Raw genomic sequence first — 20,400 nt, 5'->3', positions numbered from 1 at the left:
AAAACCTTTGTTTGCTAAAGTTAACCCAACACCATTTTGTTGCTTATTTTAGCTTGAAAGTCAGTGGGAACACAATGGGAGGGCACTGCTCTAACATCAAGGGAAGCTGTTCAGTGGTACAGCTTCTGCCTTGTGTGCAGAAAGTTCCAGGTTTAATCTGTGGCATCTTCAGGTAGTGATGGGAGAGATCCCTGGCTGAAATTTTGGAATGTCTCTGCCTGTCATGGTACACAACATTCTAGTACAGTGTTTCCCAAATGTGGGTCTCCAGCTGTTTTTGGACTACAATTCCCATCATCCCTGACCACGGGTCCTGCTAGCTAAGGGATGATGGGAGTTGTAGTCTAAAAACAGGTGGAGACCCAAGTTTGGGAAACACTGGTCTAGTACATCCACCACTACACCTACAGTTGAGCTGTGTGCCTTCAGCATATTGCTGACAATGTACTCCAAAACTCCAGATAACCCAACTCAGTGGTTTTGTGTAGACGTTAAACAGCATAATTCTAATTAGCTACACAACCCAATCATTATACTGCTTTCTTCTTATGCAAGACACTTTGTAACAATAACAACAAACATTTTCCTTACAAGGTTTCTGCATTGTGGTTAAAGACAAGACTTTTCTCCGCGGCCCTTAAATAAAACTGCATCTGTAGCCTCTGACCGCTTGACTTAATGCAACGTTACCACTGCATTGGCAAGTCTACATGACCACTCAGATTCTCCAGGATTTGTAATAGTGATAACATGGGGTTAACAACGTAAGAGACTGTGGAGAGCTGCCTTTTCATGCAGTACAGATTGACATCTGAAAAGCTTTTAAGGACATATCACTATCATGGTCTCCAGCCATCTGAATCTAATCTCAATTTTAATCTGTTGACAATTACACAGTGGTTCAAGGCCAGTAAAGCTTCTATCCACCAATTATTCTCGGTGAGGTACCAGAATGCACTGCCCATAAAAGTCTGATTCCAAGGCATCTAAAAGAATGACTTCTTCAGTATGAACTTTCCCACATAGCTTTGTCAGCATACAGCTTGGTCAGGCACTCCTCTTCTTGAGTGTCTCAGTTATCTCAAGTTAGGTGTGTAGCTGCAAGGGCCATATCTTTCTCATTATGGAACTCCCAGTTTAGGGAGCCAATTAGGCTAGTTCTTTCAGGGTATTTCAGAGGGTGGCCAAGAACATTTAACTTCACAAAGCCTTTGAGAGAGAAGCTAAATGGGTATTATTTATGCTGATATTGGAAGTTTGTTGTGGGTTTTTAGCACTCTGGTGGCGTTTCATGTGCTTTTAGATGTTTTGGAGTTTTTTTATGTGGTAACTTATAATAGATGGAAAGCACCTGGTCATTATTTTGTGCATTTGCTTTGGAATGAGTGGAAGGTGAACTGAATGGCCTCATTTTGCTCACTTGTGTTCTGACACAAATGCACATCCTATGGAAATACATAACCTGATGGTGATGGTGACAACAACAAAACATTATTTTCATTTCACATGCCATTTTTGGGGTGGGGGGGTAGCCACATTCTGAGGAACATCTGGGGAACATCACCCAGAGAATTTGTCATAAGAGAAAAGAGTGATTGTGAATAGTTTGAAAATTTGTTTGTTTTCTGTGAGGGGGATAAATAATTATGACTTACGTAGATGACTGAGGAATGTGTTCTTGGGCACTGCAGAATAAGGGCAGTAATTACCGCACTGTTGAGAGGAAGAAAGTAGTATTCTGAAAATTGTTTCCAAATTAATACACATTTCCTCCAGGTTTTTTTTTTTTTTAGAAAGCGAAAATTAGCACTCTGGCTGTAGATGAGACAGATGCTCAGCCTCTAGCTACTGTACCCCCCCGTGGCTCTCGTGATACCAGTCTGATTGAATATGAGCACAGCAGTGCTTTCTCTCCTTGAGACAGTCTGACAAATGTTCTTTGTGTGAAGGGGCATTTGGTTGCTCTAGTAAACAAAGCCTTGCTCCTTTCCTCCAGATGTCTGTAGAAATAATGACATCTCACAGTTCCCGTGCAACCCACCATATCTCATTCTCTCTAGAGAGATGGTGATGCACAGATGCCATCAGATAGCTCTTGTTACCAGCGCAAAGATGTTTGTAGCCATCAGGCTAAATGTTCCCTCGCTACACAAAATCCACAGGTGATAGAAGTAGCTGCCCAAACCCCTCACAGCCCTCTTTCACGTCACTGGTGGCAAGGAACAGCAACAAATTCTTCCATCAGATTGCTGGTTCGACGCAACATGATGGGTAAAAGTGTGAGCCACGGGCTAGAATGCCATTCCTGGTTCAGATCTCACCTCAGCCACAAACTTGCCTGGTGCCATAGGAAGCCACTGTTCACACTGCCCCAGCCTTCATTCCTCATCAGCGGTAGGGACTTTCAATACTCAAAAATAGCTGTGGCTACTGACAAAACACAATCCAGAAGGTGACCCGTGGAGATGGATCTACAAACTGTCTGAATATGCATTCATAATTCATCAGAAACCTGGAAAGCAGAATGGAGTCACAGATGCTCTCAGCAGTGAAAATAAGAGCAGTGAAAGCAGATATAGTCTAGTCCTGGGAAGGCAATATAGGGAACAATTTAAGGACCCTAGGCTGTATATAGTGAATCAACGGATGTATTGACAGAGACATATACAGGGGAGACTTGACCCAGTTATGGGGAAGAAAGAATACATCCATTGATTCTGTTGGAAACATACTTGCTTGTGGGAGCTAAAAGGATTTTTAATGCTTGAATCCTTAGATAAAAGTACTTGAATGCATGATAATGATGCAGCTGGACACTTGGGGCTATGGACAGATATTTGACTGGGCATCAGACAGGTTTTTTTGGCTTGGCATGGCAAAGGTTGTTAAACGACAGGCACATTCATGTCTCATGTGCCAAGAAAGGGAAGTGCCAGCAAGATGAGAAAAATCACATTAGGGTAGGTGCCACAGCCTATGAAAACATGAGGATTTATTCAAATAGATTTGAAAGGTCCACTTCTGGAAAGAGCAGCTTGAAACCAGCATTTTCTTGCAGGATGTTTGGAGGTTTTAGCTGGGGAGTTCAGCTATAATATATCCTTGACCATCACATCCCCTTCTATCAGGGAAGATTGTTTTCTTCCACTGAGCATGCAGCTTTGGCAGGCATGTACATGAAGCGGTGAGGGAGGACACTCAGCTAGCCATCCAGATCAGCTAAATGAACCCTCGTGATCGATGGGGTGACAGATGTTGCAGCCAGATTGCCCTCATATGCAACTTGGAGGGTGTCTTTTTGCACTGTCGGCTGAAGGAATTCATGGGGAAATGCTTTCAGAGACAGTTTCAAATTGTCATGGCAATGCCATGGTTTGCTGACAATATTATTATTTTACTGCTTACAAGCACACACGCGCGCGCACACACACAATCATTATTTGAATTTACCGTGTTTTCATTATTATTTGCAATATGTGTGTGTGTACACCTTTGGGCACCCTTCCCTTTGTTTACCTGGAAGTAGGGAAAGAGGTGTGATGGTGGCAGAAGCAATGGGAAGCAGGGAGGGGAAAGTGACTGAAACACCAGAGAGGTGAATGCTACTAGCCCAAAAATAGAAAGAAGAAGAATTACCAACAAAGGAAGAATGGCAGACGAAATTGATGGAATATGCTGAAATGGCAAAACTGAGGGGGAAGATCAGAAACCAAGAGGAACAAGTATTTGTTAGAGACCGGAGTAAGTTTGTAGTTTACTTTAAAAAACCACTGTAAACAGTTTAGATTATTGGTAGTATTATAATGACATTTGTAATGTGAAATTGGTTATGATAATGAGGGATATACAATAGTTGGATAAAGCATAAGATCCAGAAAACTAAAACTTTTATTATACGAACCTATGGGAGGGAGGGGAGGAAGTCTGAAGGTTCAGAGAACCTTGTAATTTGATGTTTGAATTGGTTAGAGATAAAGTGTATAAAAATGTGAAAATCTAATAAAAAAATTATATACAGTGGTACCTCGGGTTAAGTACTTAATTCATTCTGGAGGTCCGTTCTTAACCTGAAACTGTTCTTAACCTGAAGCACCACTTTAGCTAATGGGGCCTCCTGCTGCCGCCGGGCCACCGGAGCACGATTTCTGTTCTCATCCTGAAGCAAAGTTCTTATCCCGAGGTAATATTTCTGGGTTAGCGGAGTCTGTAACCTGAAGCGTATGTAACCTGAAGCATATGTAACCCGAGGTACCACTGTATATATAAAAGAAACACCAGAGAGATGGTTCTTGGGACTTGGAGTCTACCCTGGGTTTAACCACAAAGCAGCATAGGAGGCTGCCTTATATACTAAGTCAGACCACTTTTCCATGTAGCTCACTATAGCTTACACTGACTAGTATTGGCTTCCCAGGTTTTCAGGCAGGGGGCACCCAGCACATCCTGGGGATTGCAAGGATTGAACCTGGACATCCTGCAATGCCCTACCACTTAGCTATGGTCCTTATGGCAGTAGCTCCCAGTCACCATCCTTGTCCCTATCTGACTGCTGCAAGTTAGTAAACTGCTCTACACTCATCCATAAATCAGAAGCTCTCCTGCCTCCTCCACTTGGAACAGGAGCAGAACAAGGAGGAAAAAGCAGTGAATAGGGGAGTGAGGGGAAGTTTGACTGACTGAGGCTTTCTTCAGTTTATATTAGTTAGTTTGTTCATCTGTTCAGTTGTGAAGACTGGCTGGTAGCATAGCAGAAAAACATGTCATGAGCCTTCTTTTTATATTGAGTATTCTCTTGCATTGAGACAATTTGGATGAATGGCCTTCATGCGGACTTCCCAATCAACAAATACTACCCCATGAGGGAAAAAGCTACTCCTACAATGTTCAGCCCAGGACAACTTTGTCCCTAAGCCACCTCATTGAAGGTAAACAGGTAAGGAAAAGCATTGATCAGTTATCAGACTGATCTGGACATTGGAACCAGAGTTGACATGCCCCAGAATAATATAGGTTGCTCACTCAATTTCCCCCTTAAAGTAGGCCTGGGGAACCTCCAGATGTTGCTCAACTTCAACTCCCATCATCACTAGCCATTGGTCATGCTTGCTGGGGATGATGGAAGATGTGGTTCAGCAACACCTGGATGGCCAAAGGTTCCTCACACCTGCATTAAAAATTGGGAAACCTGCAGTATCTGGGTCAAGTTAATTTTTTGGGGTGAAATAAATGTCTATTGCAGATTGTTGTAAGTTATAATAAACTTGTGGCCAGTGGTTAAATCCATTTGCTGTTTTGTTCCTTCCCTCCATGGGCATAAGGGCAAAGTGTGTGCATAAATACATCCTTAATTAGCAAATAACATTTGCCACACTCTGCAGAAAGTTCCTTGATAATTAAGTTTAAATGTACAAACATGCTTCATATAGTAGAGACTGCATAATAGGGGGCAGGTTGGGAGTTGCTAGGAAGGTAATTGTAGGAGAAGAGCCACCTGCTTCTCCTTGTCTCTTTCGCTTCTGACAACCTCCCACATACTCACTTTTCCTTCCCACTTTCTTAAATTGAGAGAAAGCAGAAGAGAAGGCAAGAGGCAATTAAAGGCAGGATGCCATCCCCCATTGCCAGCTGTTGTTTGAAAGGTGAGGTGAGGGGAACCTATGGGGAAATCTTCTATATAATCAGAATAATATATTACTTATTTATCTATTTATATAAATTACCAGAAAAATTACCGCTCACTGGAAAAGATAGCAAAACAAGACAGATCTCACCTGCAGACTTACAATCTAATACATACAACATACAGAAAAAAATAATTGGGGATGGAAAGAGAAATAAGCAAACTTCGGCCAGCTTGAATGGCCAGCTTGAATGGAAATGGTTCAGGGAGAAGAACAGCCAAATGGCAGCTGGTCTCTCTGCAAGACAACAGAGTGAGCCCTGCACTATCCCATCACTTATGTTGCAACCAGGTGGAGTCACTGCTAATAAATAGCAGCTCCAGGGAGAAGGAACCAAATGACAGCTCTTCCAGGAAAAACAAATGGACCACCTGGGCAGGTGGAATATCTCCTTACTCATAGCTTAAGACACAAGAAGTATAGCTAGGGAACAATTGGTAGTGCAATAGATGTGCAGTTTGGACATCCAATATTGTTGAGTGTGAGCATGTGCAGTCTATGAGTTTGCTTTGGCTCACATCCCATTTCTAAAACTAAGTTCAGAATTGTAGCATGCACAGTTTGCCAGAATGTTTAGTTCCTTCAGGTAATATGTATATTTCCTTCTTCCTTCTATATTAATGTTGTATAACTCATCAATGCACTAAAGAAGAAGAAGAAGATTTAGATCTGATTCTAATTATCACATTTTTAAAATTGTGTAGTGTGGATGTGCAATCCAGTGAATTATTAAAACACCACACCAAAAGAATTTTTAGATATATCCACTGTATCTGCTAAAATAGGGGAGGAGGCCCCATCAGTATTGGCATTCTGTGAGCTCTTGAATGTTTAAACAAGCATTCCCCAAATCTAAACCTGGATCTCCAACTTTGATTGTTGTTTTAACTGTCATGCTGTATTGATGAGCTTGCTTAATATATATATTAGTCATAGATGTTTTACTGTAGTTTAGGGTTGCCATATTTCAAAAAGTGAAAATTCAGAGCTTTTTGCTGAGTTTTTTTTTTTAAAGGAAAGTCAGCCAAAACGACACTGCCAACTTGGATTGCCATACACAATACGTTGATGTATGGCAAACCTACTATACCTGTTTTACTATGTATTTTAATTACAGAACAATTGTGTATTCCAAATGCTTGAATAGGTACTTGAGACCCTCCAGATGTTGTTGGACTATATCCCATCATCCCTGACCACTGGCCATTATGGCTGAGACTTATGGGAGTTAGAGTAAAAAGAAACAAACATGTGAAGGACCCCTGCCCCATTGTATCTGTTTGACTTTGGAAAGGATCAGGTAAGCCAGAAGTTTGAAATCTTGTAAACATACTGGATGAGGAGACTTTTGGAAGGCTCATGTAATGGAGGGGTGGTAGACTTGGTATTTAATTCTGTAACATCTTGGTTTGTTTTTCATGAGAATTGCTTTGGCACAGATCTTTTTTTCTCCTATGTAGCTGGTCAGTGTGAAAGGTCCTGATTTTCCTAATTTACAAACAAGCTGACTAATTGAGCCATGTGCTTGCACCATCAGTAATATTAAACAAATAGTGACAATAATGATTTTATACTACATAGGGGAGTGTGATGCTTACATTGGGTAAATAGAATTATCACCTGCTAAGATACACAAAAGTATTATTATTCTTATTTATTAAATTTCTATACTGCCCTTAATTCGAGGATCACAGGGTGGTTCACAATTTAAAAACTCAAAAATACATACTAACCAAACAATAACAACAACCCCTAACCAAGAAGAGAAGAAAATGGAGGTATATTCCTTTAGCACACAATCTAAAAGTAAAAAATGCAAAGCAGCCTGTATTAAACTGTTGAATCTATTAGTGCTTTTGAAGGCCAGTCTTTCCTTAAAATACTAATTCACACTGGAAGAGACTGCTTGATGATACAGCTCAATTGCTGACAGAACGAGGTCTGTGTTTCTGGCACCAAATCTGCCTATAATCAAACCAATTGTCAGCACTCAAGCATTAAGCATGGGCCACCTCATATATACAGAAGCACAAATTGGCCAGAATCCAACTGGCAAAAACTTCCTGTGGATTTGCTCCTGGAGCACTTCAGTGGAGACACAGTATTTTCTCCTAAGCATGCATTCTTTGGGATTTGCTTGCTGCTATGAAGGAGTGGTTAAGAGTATGACATATGCCCTGGGTAGGGATGCTGCCAGGTTTGAGGGGACTCTGAATTAGGTGCTTGCTTCAGATAACATTACTGAGACATAGGAGGCAGGCCTCAATTGTGACGTGGTGCTGCTAGTGCAGCTCCAGCTACCCACAGCTCCCTCAGAGCTCTGGGCAAGGCAGACACTGCCATTTTTCTTATCCTCAATTCTTCTGGTCCCTTCCCTTCCCCCAACAATATATGGGCCCAGAGGCATTGAGGGAAAAGGCAGCTGCAGCTAATTGGTTCAGCCATTTTAAATGAACCGCATGGTGAGGCCATAGCAATTGCCCTACTATGCTGGATGCTGATGGCAGGGTCAGAACTAGGAGAACTGGGTGCGCCTTTCTTCCTCAGCCAGAAATTTATATTCTATGTGGGTTGGTTCCTGTGCGAGAGGCAGGAATAACCAGGAGGAGGGTATGTATGTGCCTAACCTTGGTGTTATTAGCACCATGCTCTAACCAACTGAGCCAGCCTGGGAAACTGGATGATTGGTGGGTGCTGATGTGATATTGGGGCTGAGAGTGAAAATCAATAATGGGACTTCCGGGTTGGCAGCTCCGGCAATGGCGGAGTTCCTCCGATCGGGAGGAATTTGCTCCGTGGAAATCAGGGTCTGACCGCCACGGCGAAGGCGGAGACCCACTAAAATCACAGGCGGGAGAAGCTTGTGAATGTGGGATTTGGCTGGCACCCTTTGCGCCTCCCCTGCTCGTGGGGAAACCCAGTTTTGGGGGTCCGGAGCGACATGGGGTGAGTGGCACGGTGCTTCGAATTGATTGCTTTTTTCATGGAGTGAAGCCACATTGCTGTTGCCGGAGAGCGCTGACTTTTTCCTGTGGACAATTTGACTTTAAACAACTACCCGTGAGTAGAACGGAAAATTGGATTTACAAACGTCTTAATTTGGTACCGAAATGGGAAGGTTTCAAACAGGAAGTCCGCCTTCCCCTTTTGTAAATAGATTGAAGCAAAGAAGCTGCAAGCTAAGGTCTTGGAAAGCCTTATGTAAAGGATTAAACTTCCATCGATTGAAATCATTAAACCCCCCTTGGAAGCAGGAGAAGGGGGGGGGAATTTTGGATTGTGTAGCCTGCAGGAGAGAGTGATAAAAATTAAATTACCACTGCTCTGAACCTGGAAACGGGCTGCCAGTAGATTGACATTTTGGGAGAGTTCATTGACAGTGAAGAGAACGTATGTTGACAGTTAGTTAAATAAGAGAAATATATTGTTTCCATTGTCCTCTTCTGCGTTTAAAAAGGAGGAAAAGTAACTGAAAATTGAAACTAACTTTACTTTTTGAACTGTGCTTGAAAGGATTGATACAAGTGGAGACTGTTTCCCTCTAGAGGGAGCTTTTGAAACTGTTACAAGAGTGGAGCTGGGGAATCTCCAGCTGCATGATAAGAACTGTGAGAATCAGGGATTGACCTTGGACCATTTAAGAATGTTGACAGGAGAAGCCTTAGTGACTGCATTATGTAAGATAAGCTACTCGTTGGAACAACTTCACAAGAAGACGGATGTTTTGACTACTAAAATTGATAACTTGGGATAAAAAGGGATTAACTTGGGACAAAAAGTGAGCACCAATACAGAAATTATTCAGGATTTGGTACAGGAATTTACTTTAGCAGGACAAATTGTGGAAAAGGAGAAGGAGAAAGTTGTTGTTGTTGAACCTAAAGTAATACAAGTGGGAGCCTCAGCCTTACAGAGGCAAATTGAGGACTATAAGTTGAGGCCTTTTATGATTGAAACTAGAAAAAGTCAGATTTTGAGGATCGGAGCCCGGCCTGGACTGGAAAAGGAAAGTTGGAAAGATCCCTCCATGCAGGGATTAACTGACTTTTGGGACATGGACTTTGGTCAGGAGGAGATTGGAGTTCTGGCGGCCTTTGGATTTGGAGGAATCTTGAAACATGCCCTGAAATACTTTATGGATCTTAGCTTTAACTATGGAAATTTGGCTGACCTGTCGAGAAGGAATAAAAGCATCGTTAGGTCGGAGTTTCCCCGAGATCTGCTCTTTAGCATCAAAGAATATGAAGAAGACCTGCAGAAGGGACGTGGAAAAGAGTTAAGAGCCTCGGACATAAGATCTCCAGGTTGATGGACTGTATGGAGTTGACAGAAGTGACTGGCAGAGTCCGAGACCAGGGAGAGGAGATGGTGGAAGAAGATTGGAAAATTTAAAGTTTATATATAGAAATATTGTAAAATTAATGAGTGATAGAAAAATGTTGGAATGGAATTTTATGGCCTTAGTGGAAATGTTTTAAGGAGTTAAGCTTAAATAAGTATACTAGTTTTAATGGAAAATAAGATAAAAAATATGTTAAGACATTTATATGACAGAAAATAGAGAAAGAGGGAAAGGAATTGCTGAGACAACTAATAGAAGTGGAATACAAAAAGGGAGGTGAGAGGAGGTCGATGAAACAAGGGAATGAAAGATAGAATATGGAAAAGGTATGATGTATGCTTTTAAATTGTTTTTGTATTGTTTTGTTTAGTTTATTGTGTTTAGTTTAATGTGTTAAGGTTGTGTTTTGTATAGTTTATATATTGTATTGTATTGTTTTTTCTCTTTTTTGTTCTTTTGTTCTTTTGTCTTTCTTCTTTTTCTTTTTTGTAAGTTTTAAAAGTAATAAATATTATTTTTTTAAAAAAAGAAAATCAATAATGGCAGCATGTACCAGGGTCAGACGGAGGAGGTAGAGGAGTTTCAGGGCTATTACCAGGGTTCCTGGAGTGGAGGCTATGCAATATTATCATAGAATAGTATGGGGAGGTAGACACGACATATGTCGCCCCCGTTCAGCCTTCTCTTAACAGAGATCTGGGTAGCCATGTTGCTGACCTGCCCTCCCATCTGGTGATGATGTTGCTTAATGCCAGATTTGTCCACAAAAAACCCCTCCCATCTATGATTTGATTCAGGATGGGGCTGGTGATCAGGGGTGTGTTACTGAGACCTGTGTGGGTGAGCTGGCAGGCCCTGATCTTAGTCAGCTGTGCCTACATGGATATTCAGTTATTCAGTGAAGCACAAGTCAAAGTCAGCGGAAGAAGGACGGGGTATTGCAATGATCCATAAAAGTTCCATTATTCTTACCTGGAAGCCAGTCCATCTGGGACTTGGATGTGAAGGATGCGGAAACAGAACAGAGATCTTGCTGGTGTGCCATCCACCCCATTGCCTAACCTTATCCCTGGCTGAGCTGGCAGCGATGGTCCCTGGTATGGTGTTGACGAATCCTAGGACACTAGTTACAGCACCACAGACCATAGATCAGATAAATATTAGACAAAGCAACACACAAGTAAAGGGAGACTACAAAAATTTTCTGCACTTGACCTAACTGGAACAATAAATAGGAATGTGTGCCTTAATTTTTTAATTAAATCCAGTAAAGTTAAAAAGAAAAGGAAAAAGCCATCCTTTGGAAAGGAGGTGGTGGTTAAGCACTGCCAAAATATGTTTAGTATGAATGTGCTGTTAAACAACTTGGCACCAGTTTGAGGTTGATTTTGAACTAATTCTATGGTTGACCAGAGAAACAGGAAGAAGCTCTCTATTCATTATTACTGTACTGAAGTTCACATGGTGCAGGAAAGTATGCAGGCCTGTATCTTTGCCAAACTGAGGAGAACGGATGGATTTCCCCTCCTCTAAAAGTTAGAGAATGGATTATTTTTAAACCAAAACAATCTACTCAGTTGAAACGCTTCATTGTGTTCCTGTGAAAGAATGAATGTACAATCAAGGGATGCCTCCCCTCCCAGAAAAAAGAGTTGAAGAAATCTACCAAGTACGATGACAACGTAAGTATAACAAAATAAGGAGGGTTGAAAGGACTTTGACAGTTTTCATTAACAGTGTTGTCTGAGGGAAAATGCCTACTTTGCCACTTTTGGCAGTAAGCTAAGACATCAGTACAGGAAACATAATTACTCTGGGCCCTGAGCCAAGTAATTCTGTGGTACCATTATCATGCAAAACACATTAAAGGTCTGACAGAAATTAGAGAATCTCGGTATACCTCCTTTTTAAAATGTCATACTGTCGCTTAAAAACTTGATCTTGTGATAATAGGTAGAAGCCTTCTTTTTAAAGTAAGTTTTATCTTTTCAAACTTTTTTGGATACAAAGGGTTAGGGTAGCAAAAAAATAAATAAATGTTGAAAAACAGAATGACAAAACCTTACTTTCCCAAGGCACTATTAAATAGCTGTGTTTGGGGAAAAAATCTTTCTAAACTGTGAAGTTTATTTCTATCTTTTAAAAGTAATCCATTCATTTTATTTTTCTGCGTTGGATTTAGATTAACATTTCAGTCTTGGATGCGGCTACCTGGGTGTAAGCATCAGTCAATAGGAGTAATTTCCAATTAGACATGTATAGCATTGCACTGCAAACTTAGTCAAATTTAGGTTCAGTTGAAATCAATGGAACTGAAGTTAATTATGAAACCGTGTTACCACTGATTTTAGTGGAACTAAAATTGGTTTGGGTAGCTTACTTTGGATCCAACCCCACATTAGTGAGTCCTCACTCAAACTAAGGGCATAAAGAAGTTAAAGGGGCACAATAATATCTTATTTAAATTAACAGGATTTAGACCCACAGTTATTCAGTAAAACAAAAGCACACCTAGGTTTTTTGGGGGGGCAGGATATTATGTCCCATGGCTGTACTTCGCAATCTATTTCTTCTTGAGCTATTTTTTTCTTTAGGCTAACTTGGCTACTAATGAGTTAATGATTATCAGTGATTGCCAGTTTGCATTTATAGGAATAACTTAAATATTCAACGTAATAATTTCATTTTTCCACTGTCTTTCAGTGAATTCACATATTCAATAAAGCCAGCCAACTCCAAATAATACATAGCTAAGCTGTGATTGACTTCACACCTACCAGCTTGACTTTCCTGCAGGGTTATTTCCTGACAAGATAAAAAGCAAAGATCCTTGACTGATGTACCACCAGTTAATAACTAAGTCTAGCAATTCCATAGGTTTAGATTAAACAGTAAATGCAATTACTTGTATTCAGTGTTTCTGAATTCACCCTTTGCAAACTGAGTTGTAAGTCAGCAGTAAACATTTTATCACTTTCCCCTGTGTTTAGGTTGGCCTCCATTTTTCAACTATTTGAGTATCCTGGATAATACCATTGAATTCAGTTGGATTTACTTCCAAGCAAACATGCATAGTCTCAGGCTGTAAGGACAAGTATTGTGTCCCAGTACAACCATGACCACCTATTGATGTGAGATATTGTCTTTAAGAGAGATGATAGTTCTTAATAGCAATCCTGGAAAGTCAAGGTAATGGTCTATTTTACAAGGGTAAAGTGACTTGATTACTATTGATCTCAGCTTCCCTGAATTAGAGCTAGTTAGAAATTGGAAAATGTTTTTTCATCATAGGCTTCATGATTTCCCCCTCAGTTTTCTCCCCATCAGTTTTACAATTATCCAGCCAATGTTACCTTATCCTTCTTAAAAGGCCAAAGAAATGCCAGCTCTTCTGCTCCTTGATCCTTCCCTGATTCTCTCAGAATCTCAGCCTTTTCCTCTTGTAAACCAGCTCATGGCCTTGTAATTGATGAGTTATCCTCCCAAAGGGGATTGCTATATACTTAACACAAAAGGGCAATGCAGTATGTGAGTTGTTTCTCTACCCCAATTCAGGAATACATATTCTAAGTTGAATTGAAACTTGTGAGGGACAACGTGCTAACTCCACCTGCTGTTGCCCTCTGTAAGTTGGAGGGTGAGCATCTCTAGTGGGCTCCTTGCTTTACTTCTGTAGGCTCCATGCACAATGCAGAGTCCTGCACAAACCATGGTTCTACCTTGCACGATAGGACCACATGGATAGAACAGACTCCCTGCTACAGACAGATGTGTTCCAATTTGTGGAAGGCAATAACACCTGTGGTCCCCTCTTTTCCCATTTCATGTTTACTCCCCTTGCATTATCTCAGTTGTGGGGAACCTTTGGCCCTCCTGAACTCACAACTCCCATCAGCAAGCACGGCCAGTGGTCAGGGATGACAGCAATATCTGGAGGGCCAAAGTTCCCCTACCCCTGCATTAGCTTGATGGTGTCGCATTCCAAAGTTTGATGAGTATGACATTGTAAACAATGGAGAATTATTCCCAGTTATCAAGGTAACTTCTCCTGATAGCTCCCCTTGTGAGGCAACAGCCTAACAAAGGATTGTTTTCTAGCACCTGTGACACCATGAATAGGTGTTAAAAGCCTGCCTCCATTAGACAGCAACAGACAAATTATATTCAATAATGCTTGGTTTCAGTGGTGTAGACAGGAGCCCCTGATAGGACTTTATATAATAATACAAACCAAAGCTATAACATGGCACTGATAAAATCTGTTCATATCACCGAAAATTCAAAAATTATACTACCACAGCAGCATGCTAATGCAGCAAGAACTGTGCACCGTGCAGTTATGACATTCTGCTTCTTAAGCATTTTCTATTTCTTCTAATGATTTCTCTGTTTCCTTTTTTGTTGCTTAAGTAGCTTTTTATTATTTTCCCCAATGTGGAATCCTTTATACTAACAGCTTTATGTTTTCATTTTTATGACTGCCATTTTTCTCTTATTTTTCTCCCCTCCCCGCCTGTTTGCTTTTGATTTCTTCTGCAGATCATATTTTAAAGAGGATTTTTTTCCTTGAGGATAGTTGCCACAAGGTTCCCCCTCCCATCTTGATAAAGATGCTTTTTATCTACAGTTTATTGAAATGCTTCATCCCCTTTATAATAAATAGTAATAAAAAGTGAGAAATAATAAACAATAAAAACACTGAAATTCAGAAAATCAAACATGTTATCTCTTTGGATGTGATAAAAATGCTTAATATTTTTTTTCAAAATAATAGATTGGTGTAGCCTGGGACTGATAGGGAACTCTGAAAGGCTCTGTCTCCAGATGCTTAAGCTATGTGATACAACACTGGCTCCTGTCTGGGCATACGTCTCTGTGAGGAGTTCATGCATTGCATTCAGATAGTCTTAGGGTTAGTCCTGAGGATCCCTAGTTCAAAAGATTATGTAGCAGGTGAGACCCTGGAGAGCTGCTGTCAGTTGGAGTTCTTTCTTTGGCAATCACTTGTAGCTGAATAAGATTGTCTTCCATGAATATGGTCTTAATGGTGAGTCTGTAAGTGACTGTGGAGGTCAATTCTGGATCCACACGTCCTTCCACAGTGGGGACATAGGTTTCCAGGTGGGAGTTGATCACGGTGTGGGTTTGCCAAACGTGCCTTCCTTAGCTCATTTTTCCTTTTCACCCTCAGTTCGTGCTTCTTCAGAGTCCATGACACCTTTGTTCTCCAATTGGAGCACTCGCAGGCCAGTGTTTCTCAGTTATCAGTGCCACATTTTTTTTATAGATTTGCCTTGAGAGCATCTTTAAACCTCTTTTGTTTTCCATCGGTATTTTGCTTTCCATTCTTAAGTTGGGAATAGAGAGGTTGCTTTGGAAGACAATAATCAGGCACCTGAACAATATGACCAGAGCAGACGACACTGACCTAGATGATCGGACTCATGATATGGCATCTTTATACATTCATGCATTCACATGATGGCAGCCATAATATTGGTTTGAGGGTTTTCAAGAAGAATCTGAGATGGGCATCTAGTTTGCATTCTTTTCTCTGCACGGCATATATATTGTCACGTGTGAGTGGTTTATGTATAAGTGGTTGATAGAAGTAATGTTTGCAGTGGTGAATGGTTGTGTGAAATGGATGGTGTGTGATTTCACATAAGTTGTGTAGATTGAATTTTTTATATTATACTGCCTTGTAGTGCTCTCTGATGTTATTTGTTTTTATATTATGTTGATGTATATGGATGTTGTTTATGTAGTTCATTATGTGAGTCATTTGACAGACATGGCTTTATTGTACTTAGTGTGTTCTTAGTGTATACAGACATATACCCCTATGCACATATCATTGTAAACTGCTTAAAATCTTTCTGATAGTAAGTGCGATACTAATAGGTATGGTAAATAAATAAATGCACCTTGTTGGTTGAGCTTGGCCTAGTGACACACCACCTCACAGAGTTGTGGGAATGACAGTGGGAGAGGGAGAAATGATGTGAGGTGCCCTAAATTCCTTAAAGGAGATGTGGGACTAAAATGTGCTAAACAAATAATTAAAATAAATATCCCTGGAGCAACAGCCAGCCAATCAACCAACCAGGTTTATTGCACTAAGGGTGAGTTTATCCATGCGTATCTGTCATCTGATGACTGCGAGAGATATTAGGCTCCTTTGTGCTGGCCTGAGTTTACAAAAATCCACAACATACTTGCAGGTGTCAATTGCCTGTGATATTTTGATGGTTTGTAATTCAGGGGCAAATGATGCTTTAAATGTCAGCCTTCTCAGCTGTTTCACTGGTCATTAACTCATAAGTTTCATTAGTTTTTCTAAGGTGCAAAAGGTGTGGGAGGGCAATGGATAATGACAGATTTCGGAGGGCATTTGGTGACATGGGCAGTCTGTATTGAATTTGGGCTGATCTCTCATAAACTTCTGCTGAGTTTCCTCATAAAAGAGGAAGGGACTTCTACTGGAGGAAGGCAATCAGAAATAATGCCTCATATAGTTTAATGTCAAACAACACTGAGATATTCAGTGATTGATTTCATTTTCCTGAAAAGGACACTAAAAACTATAAGTAGTACAGACTGCCACCTGTTAAAATGAGATAATAGGGCCAACGTGTGCTTGGCAACATGACTTAAATATGACCACGTGGCTGAACATGGTATCACTTCTGGCCATGTACAAAGCATGTGACTTCCAGTCATGTGGTCTTTGTTTTGGTCATGTGAACAACCCCACAGCATTAGTTTTGACAGCTGGTGACATCATGTCTGGTCATGTGGTTTTTATTTTGGTCACATGGCGAAGCACAGGGTATCTACACTATTTCATTTTAACAGGAAGTAGAACTGTTCTCCTACCATTATTTACATAAATGGCAATACAAGGGGGGGGGAAAGCTGTCAGTTAATTTATATGCTTCAAAGGATGCCCCAAATGAGCACCTAACTGTCCTAACATGGCACACCATGGAAAACAAGTATTCTGGCATTATGTAGATTACTTACTTGAAAGAAGACTATGTCACAATTAATTTAGTCTATACTCATAGCAGGATTTAAATAAGTGCATCATATATACATGCATGTGCAAATCAGGCCTAAGACACCTGGTGCAATGTGAAGAGCCTCAAAAATCTAAGAAAGATGTCTGTAATGAAAAGTTTGCATCCCAGCTGGGGAGTCAGTGGCAAACAACCTGAAGTATGGGAAGAAAGGGTCAGGGGCAAACAGAGAAGCCATCATACATTTACAAGTCACACTAAGGGTCATAAAGATAATGCTAACAGAACCATCCTCAGGCACCTCTTCAGTGCTGAAAACAGAGATGCTCAAACTGCTGCCTTAGAATGTCTTATTGAAGTCAATGGAGTTCTGCTCATGGTGGAAAAAGGAGGCAGGGAGGTGATTTCTGCAAGTTCAGCCACTTGCGTCTCCTGAAAAGCTCCTCTTCAGGGCTGAGCTGTACATCAGGTGACATAGGAAGCTGCAGGGGAAAAGAGGAATATGTGAAGATTGGTTTCCTGTATATGATTCACTGCGTCAACACTCCCATTTTTCTTTATGATGAAGAATATTTATATGAAGGATAGAGGGCATGTCCTACTTCAATACAGAGTCAGTTTAAGGTTCTGGGGTGTTTTCAGAATATTTAATGAAACTGATGAGTTAGCTATTGTTTCCTGTTATGAGTAGAAGCTAGAAAGACTCTTCAGGATAAGAAGAAAAAAAAATCCAGTTAATCCCCCCACCCCCGCAAAATATTAGCATCAATGGATTTTATTTACAATCCAAGTGTCAATTATTCTGCAATGTGAAGGTTTATAATAGAAATGCTAATACATATTGATAAAAATACCAGCTATTTGACTAGGCTTTCATAACACACACACTGCCACCTTTATGAACAATGATAATAAAGAAATGGAAGTACAGTGCCTACAACAAAGCACATTTCAACCAAAAGAAAAGGTCTAGGAAGAGGTAATATAATCTGAAAGTGGGTTACAATTACACTCAAAGTTGCTTTTATTTTTCCAGAGCATCTAAATGACCCTTTCACATAAGATTGCTTCTGTAAGCAAGATTTCCCTATTCCGTCTCAGATTTCTGGGTTTTACCAATAAATTTGCACTTATCCACGGGATGTCCTCTCAACTTCTATCCTAGTGGAAGTATCATGAAGAATTTAAAACTGAAGCTGAAACTCTTTAAGCATTGCATTTCGGATCTGGATTAATGTTATCCATTATCTCTTGCCATGAAAACTTTTGAAACGTGAACCTTATTATACAAAGGGCAGAGATCATATGTCTGACATAAAGATTAAGCAATTGATCTGTGTGCTGTGAATGCTGATATCTGATACCACAACTCCATGGCTACCAGACAGGACCAAAAAGATGCAATAAAATAAGTTATATGGCACAATGTCATTATCACTTTCTTAATTATAGGAATTTGTATCATTTTATTTTGAGGTAAAATTGTGAAACATCCCAAACATAAAGGACATCCCAGCCCAAACACAACATAATCCAGAGGTGTATGTTTAGCAGAGTGGAAATGACTCTGAAAGTTTCTGTATCTTTACACTCAGACCTCTTTCTTAACACACAACCCCTTTGAGATTAAAAAGAAAATAGGCTCTTTGATCTGAGAAGTGTTGGGAGGGGGAAAAGAAATTTAAAAAGCCATGTGGGATGCAATGAAGGGATGTGTTAATATTACTTAATCAAATTAATGTTGCTGCCTTGCACACTCATCTGAAGTGTAGCCATAAGTTGTAATGCTACCTGCAGTCCTATAAGTAGCAGAGAAACATTGAATGTAATTGTATAAGGATAGTAAGAAAATTGATAATGCATTCATTAGGAGGATAAGGCTGCAATCCTATATTCTTTACCTGGTAGTTAAGTCCCATGGAATCCATTGAGAAGACACATTTAGGATTGTGCTGTTAATGGATGAGAATAATATGTATTTTGTTATTTGCTAAAGTAAATGTCACATGAAAAGGTGCTATTTTTAAGAGTAGAACAATTTTTAATCACGTACACTGCCCATTTCTCCATCGTCTTCTTTCTTTTACCTTTCCGCATACAGATGCATCAGTTAGAAATAAGGCTCATTAAACTCCTTGCATCGATCACCTGGAAATTCACTGATCCTTGTTAGCAAATTGGAAGAACAGCTGGCTATTCATGGAGTAGTTTTAACCCCCATTTCTGTTCTAATCCTTGAAATTTTGCATCACAGTTATCTTTCTTATTGCCTTTTCCTATCAAAAGTGCTTTATTTTGCAATGCATATATTCATTCTCTCTCTCTCTCTCTCTCTCTCTCTCTCTCTCTCTATATATATATATATATATATATTTCTGAACCCAGAAGTCAGGCAGAACCTGTGTCATGTGTTGGACTCCAACATATATTAGAAAACAAGCAGTTTAGATTTACTCCTGGTGATTGAGACCAATTTGAACCAAGATGACTGTAGGTGAGTGAGATGAATTTGAACCACTGGCTATAGAAGTTTTAGTTCACAAAAAATGCACACTTTCACACATATGGTTATATTTCCTTAAAATGGTCTATAATGCATATGCATAATCTATAATAGCCTCTCTCTTATTCCACTGCAGGACTGACCCTAGCCTTAGACAGAGGTGGTAGACATCAGAAGTCTGCAGGAGCTCCCTCACCATTCACCTTGAGTCCTCTAAGCCAGTAGATGTTGCACAATCACTAATGTTGTAACAAACCAGTCAGATTCTGTATGTGGAACAAGAGGGCACCATCATGCCCTTCATTGCAATCAGGAAAATGTCTTGTGCTGGTGGTGTTCCACTGTTCCAAACAGCAAGCAGCACTATCATGGATGTGGCCAAGGTGGGGCAGGGAGGGGCAGCTGCCCCCATCAATAAAAATCAATAAAATACATAGCAAACTGATGTTCTGCCCCCCCCCAACAAAAGGCCTGCTCCCCCTAACAAAAATCCTTGTTCTGCCCATGAGTAGTACCCCCTGGTTCTGAGACAATAGTGAAAGGAATTTGACCTGGAACATTTTGAACAATGGGCTATGTCCTCATCTTAAAGTGACTTGTCATCTGGGGGAATGGAGAAGTAGAATTCTTCAGATTAATAATGATGATGATAATAATAATAATAATAATAATAATAATTTATTATTTATACCCGATTATAACCGATCTGACTGAGTTTCCACAGCCACTCTGGGCAGCTTCCAACAGAATATTAAAATACAATAGTCTATTAAACATTAAGAGTCTGGTAGTTGCTGTTCTCTTTGACATCTGGTGGGTGCCACTACCGAGAAGGCCCTCTGCCTTGTTCAC

The 20,400-nt window shown here is 40.3% G+C and overlaps 1 long non-coding RNA gene across 1 annotated transcript; it reads left to right on the top strand.

Annotated features, from left to right (window-relative positions):
• The first annotated feature begins 8,005 nt into the window (after positions 1-8,005).
• On the top strand, positions 8,006-20,160 carry LOC307215481. Its single transcript, XR_013838523.1, has 3 exons — positions 8,006-8,209; positions 19,494-19,539; positions 19,685-20,160. It is a non-coding gene; the product is annotated as an uncharacterized lncRNA (long non-coding RNA).
• The last annotated feature ends 240 nt before the right edge of the window (positions 20,161-20,400 follow it).

The sequence above is a fragment of the Podarcis cretensis genome, assembly GCF_951804945.1.
Source record: "Podarcis cretensis genome assembly, chromosome: 4".
In the NCBI taxonomy this organism is placed as follows: domain Eukaryota; kingdom Metazoa; phylum Chordata; class Lepidosauria; order Squamata; family Lacertidae; genus Podarcis; species Podarcis cretensis.
This window is presented reverse-complemented; position numbering and strand designations above follow the sequence as displayed.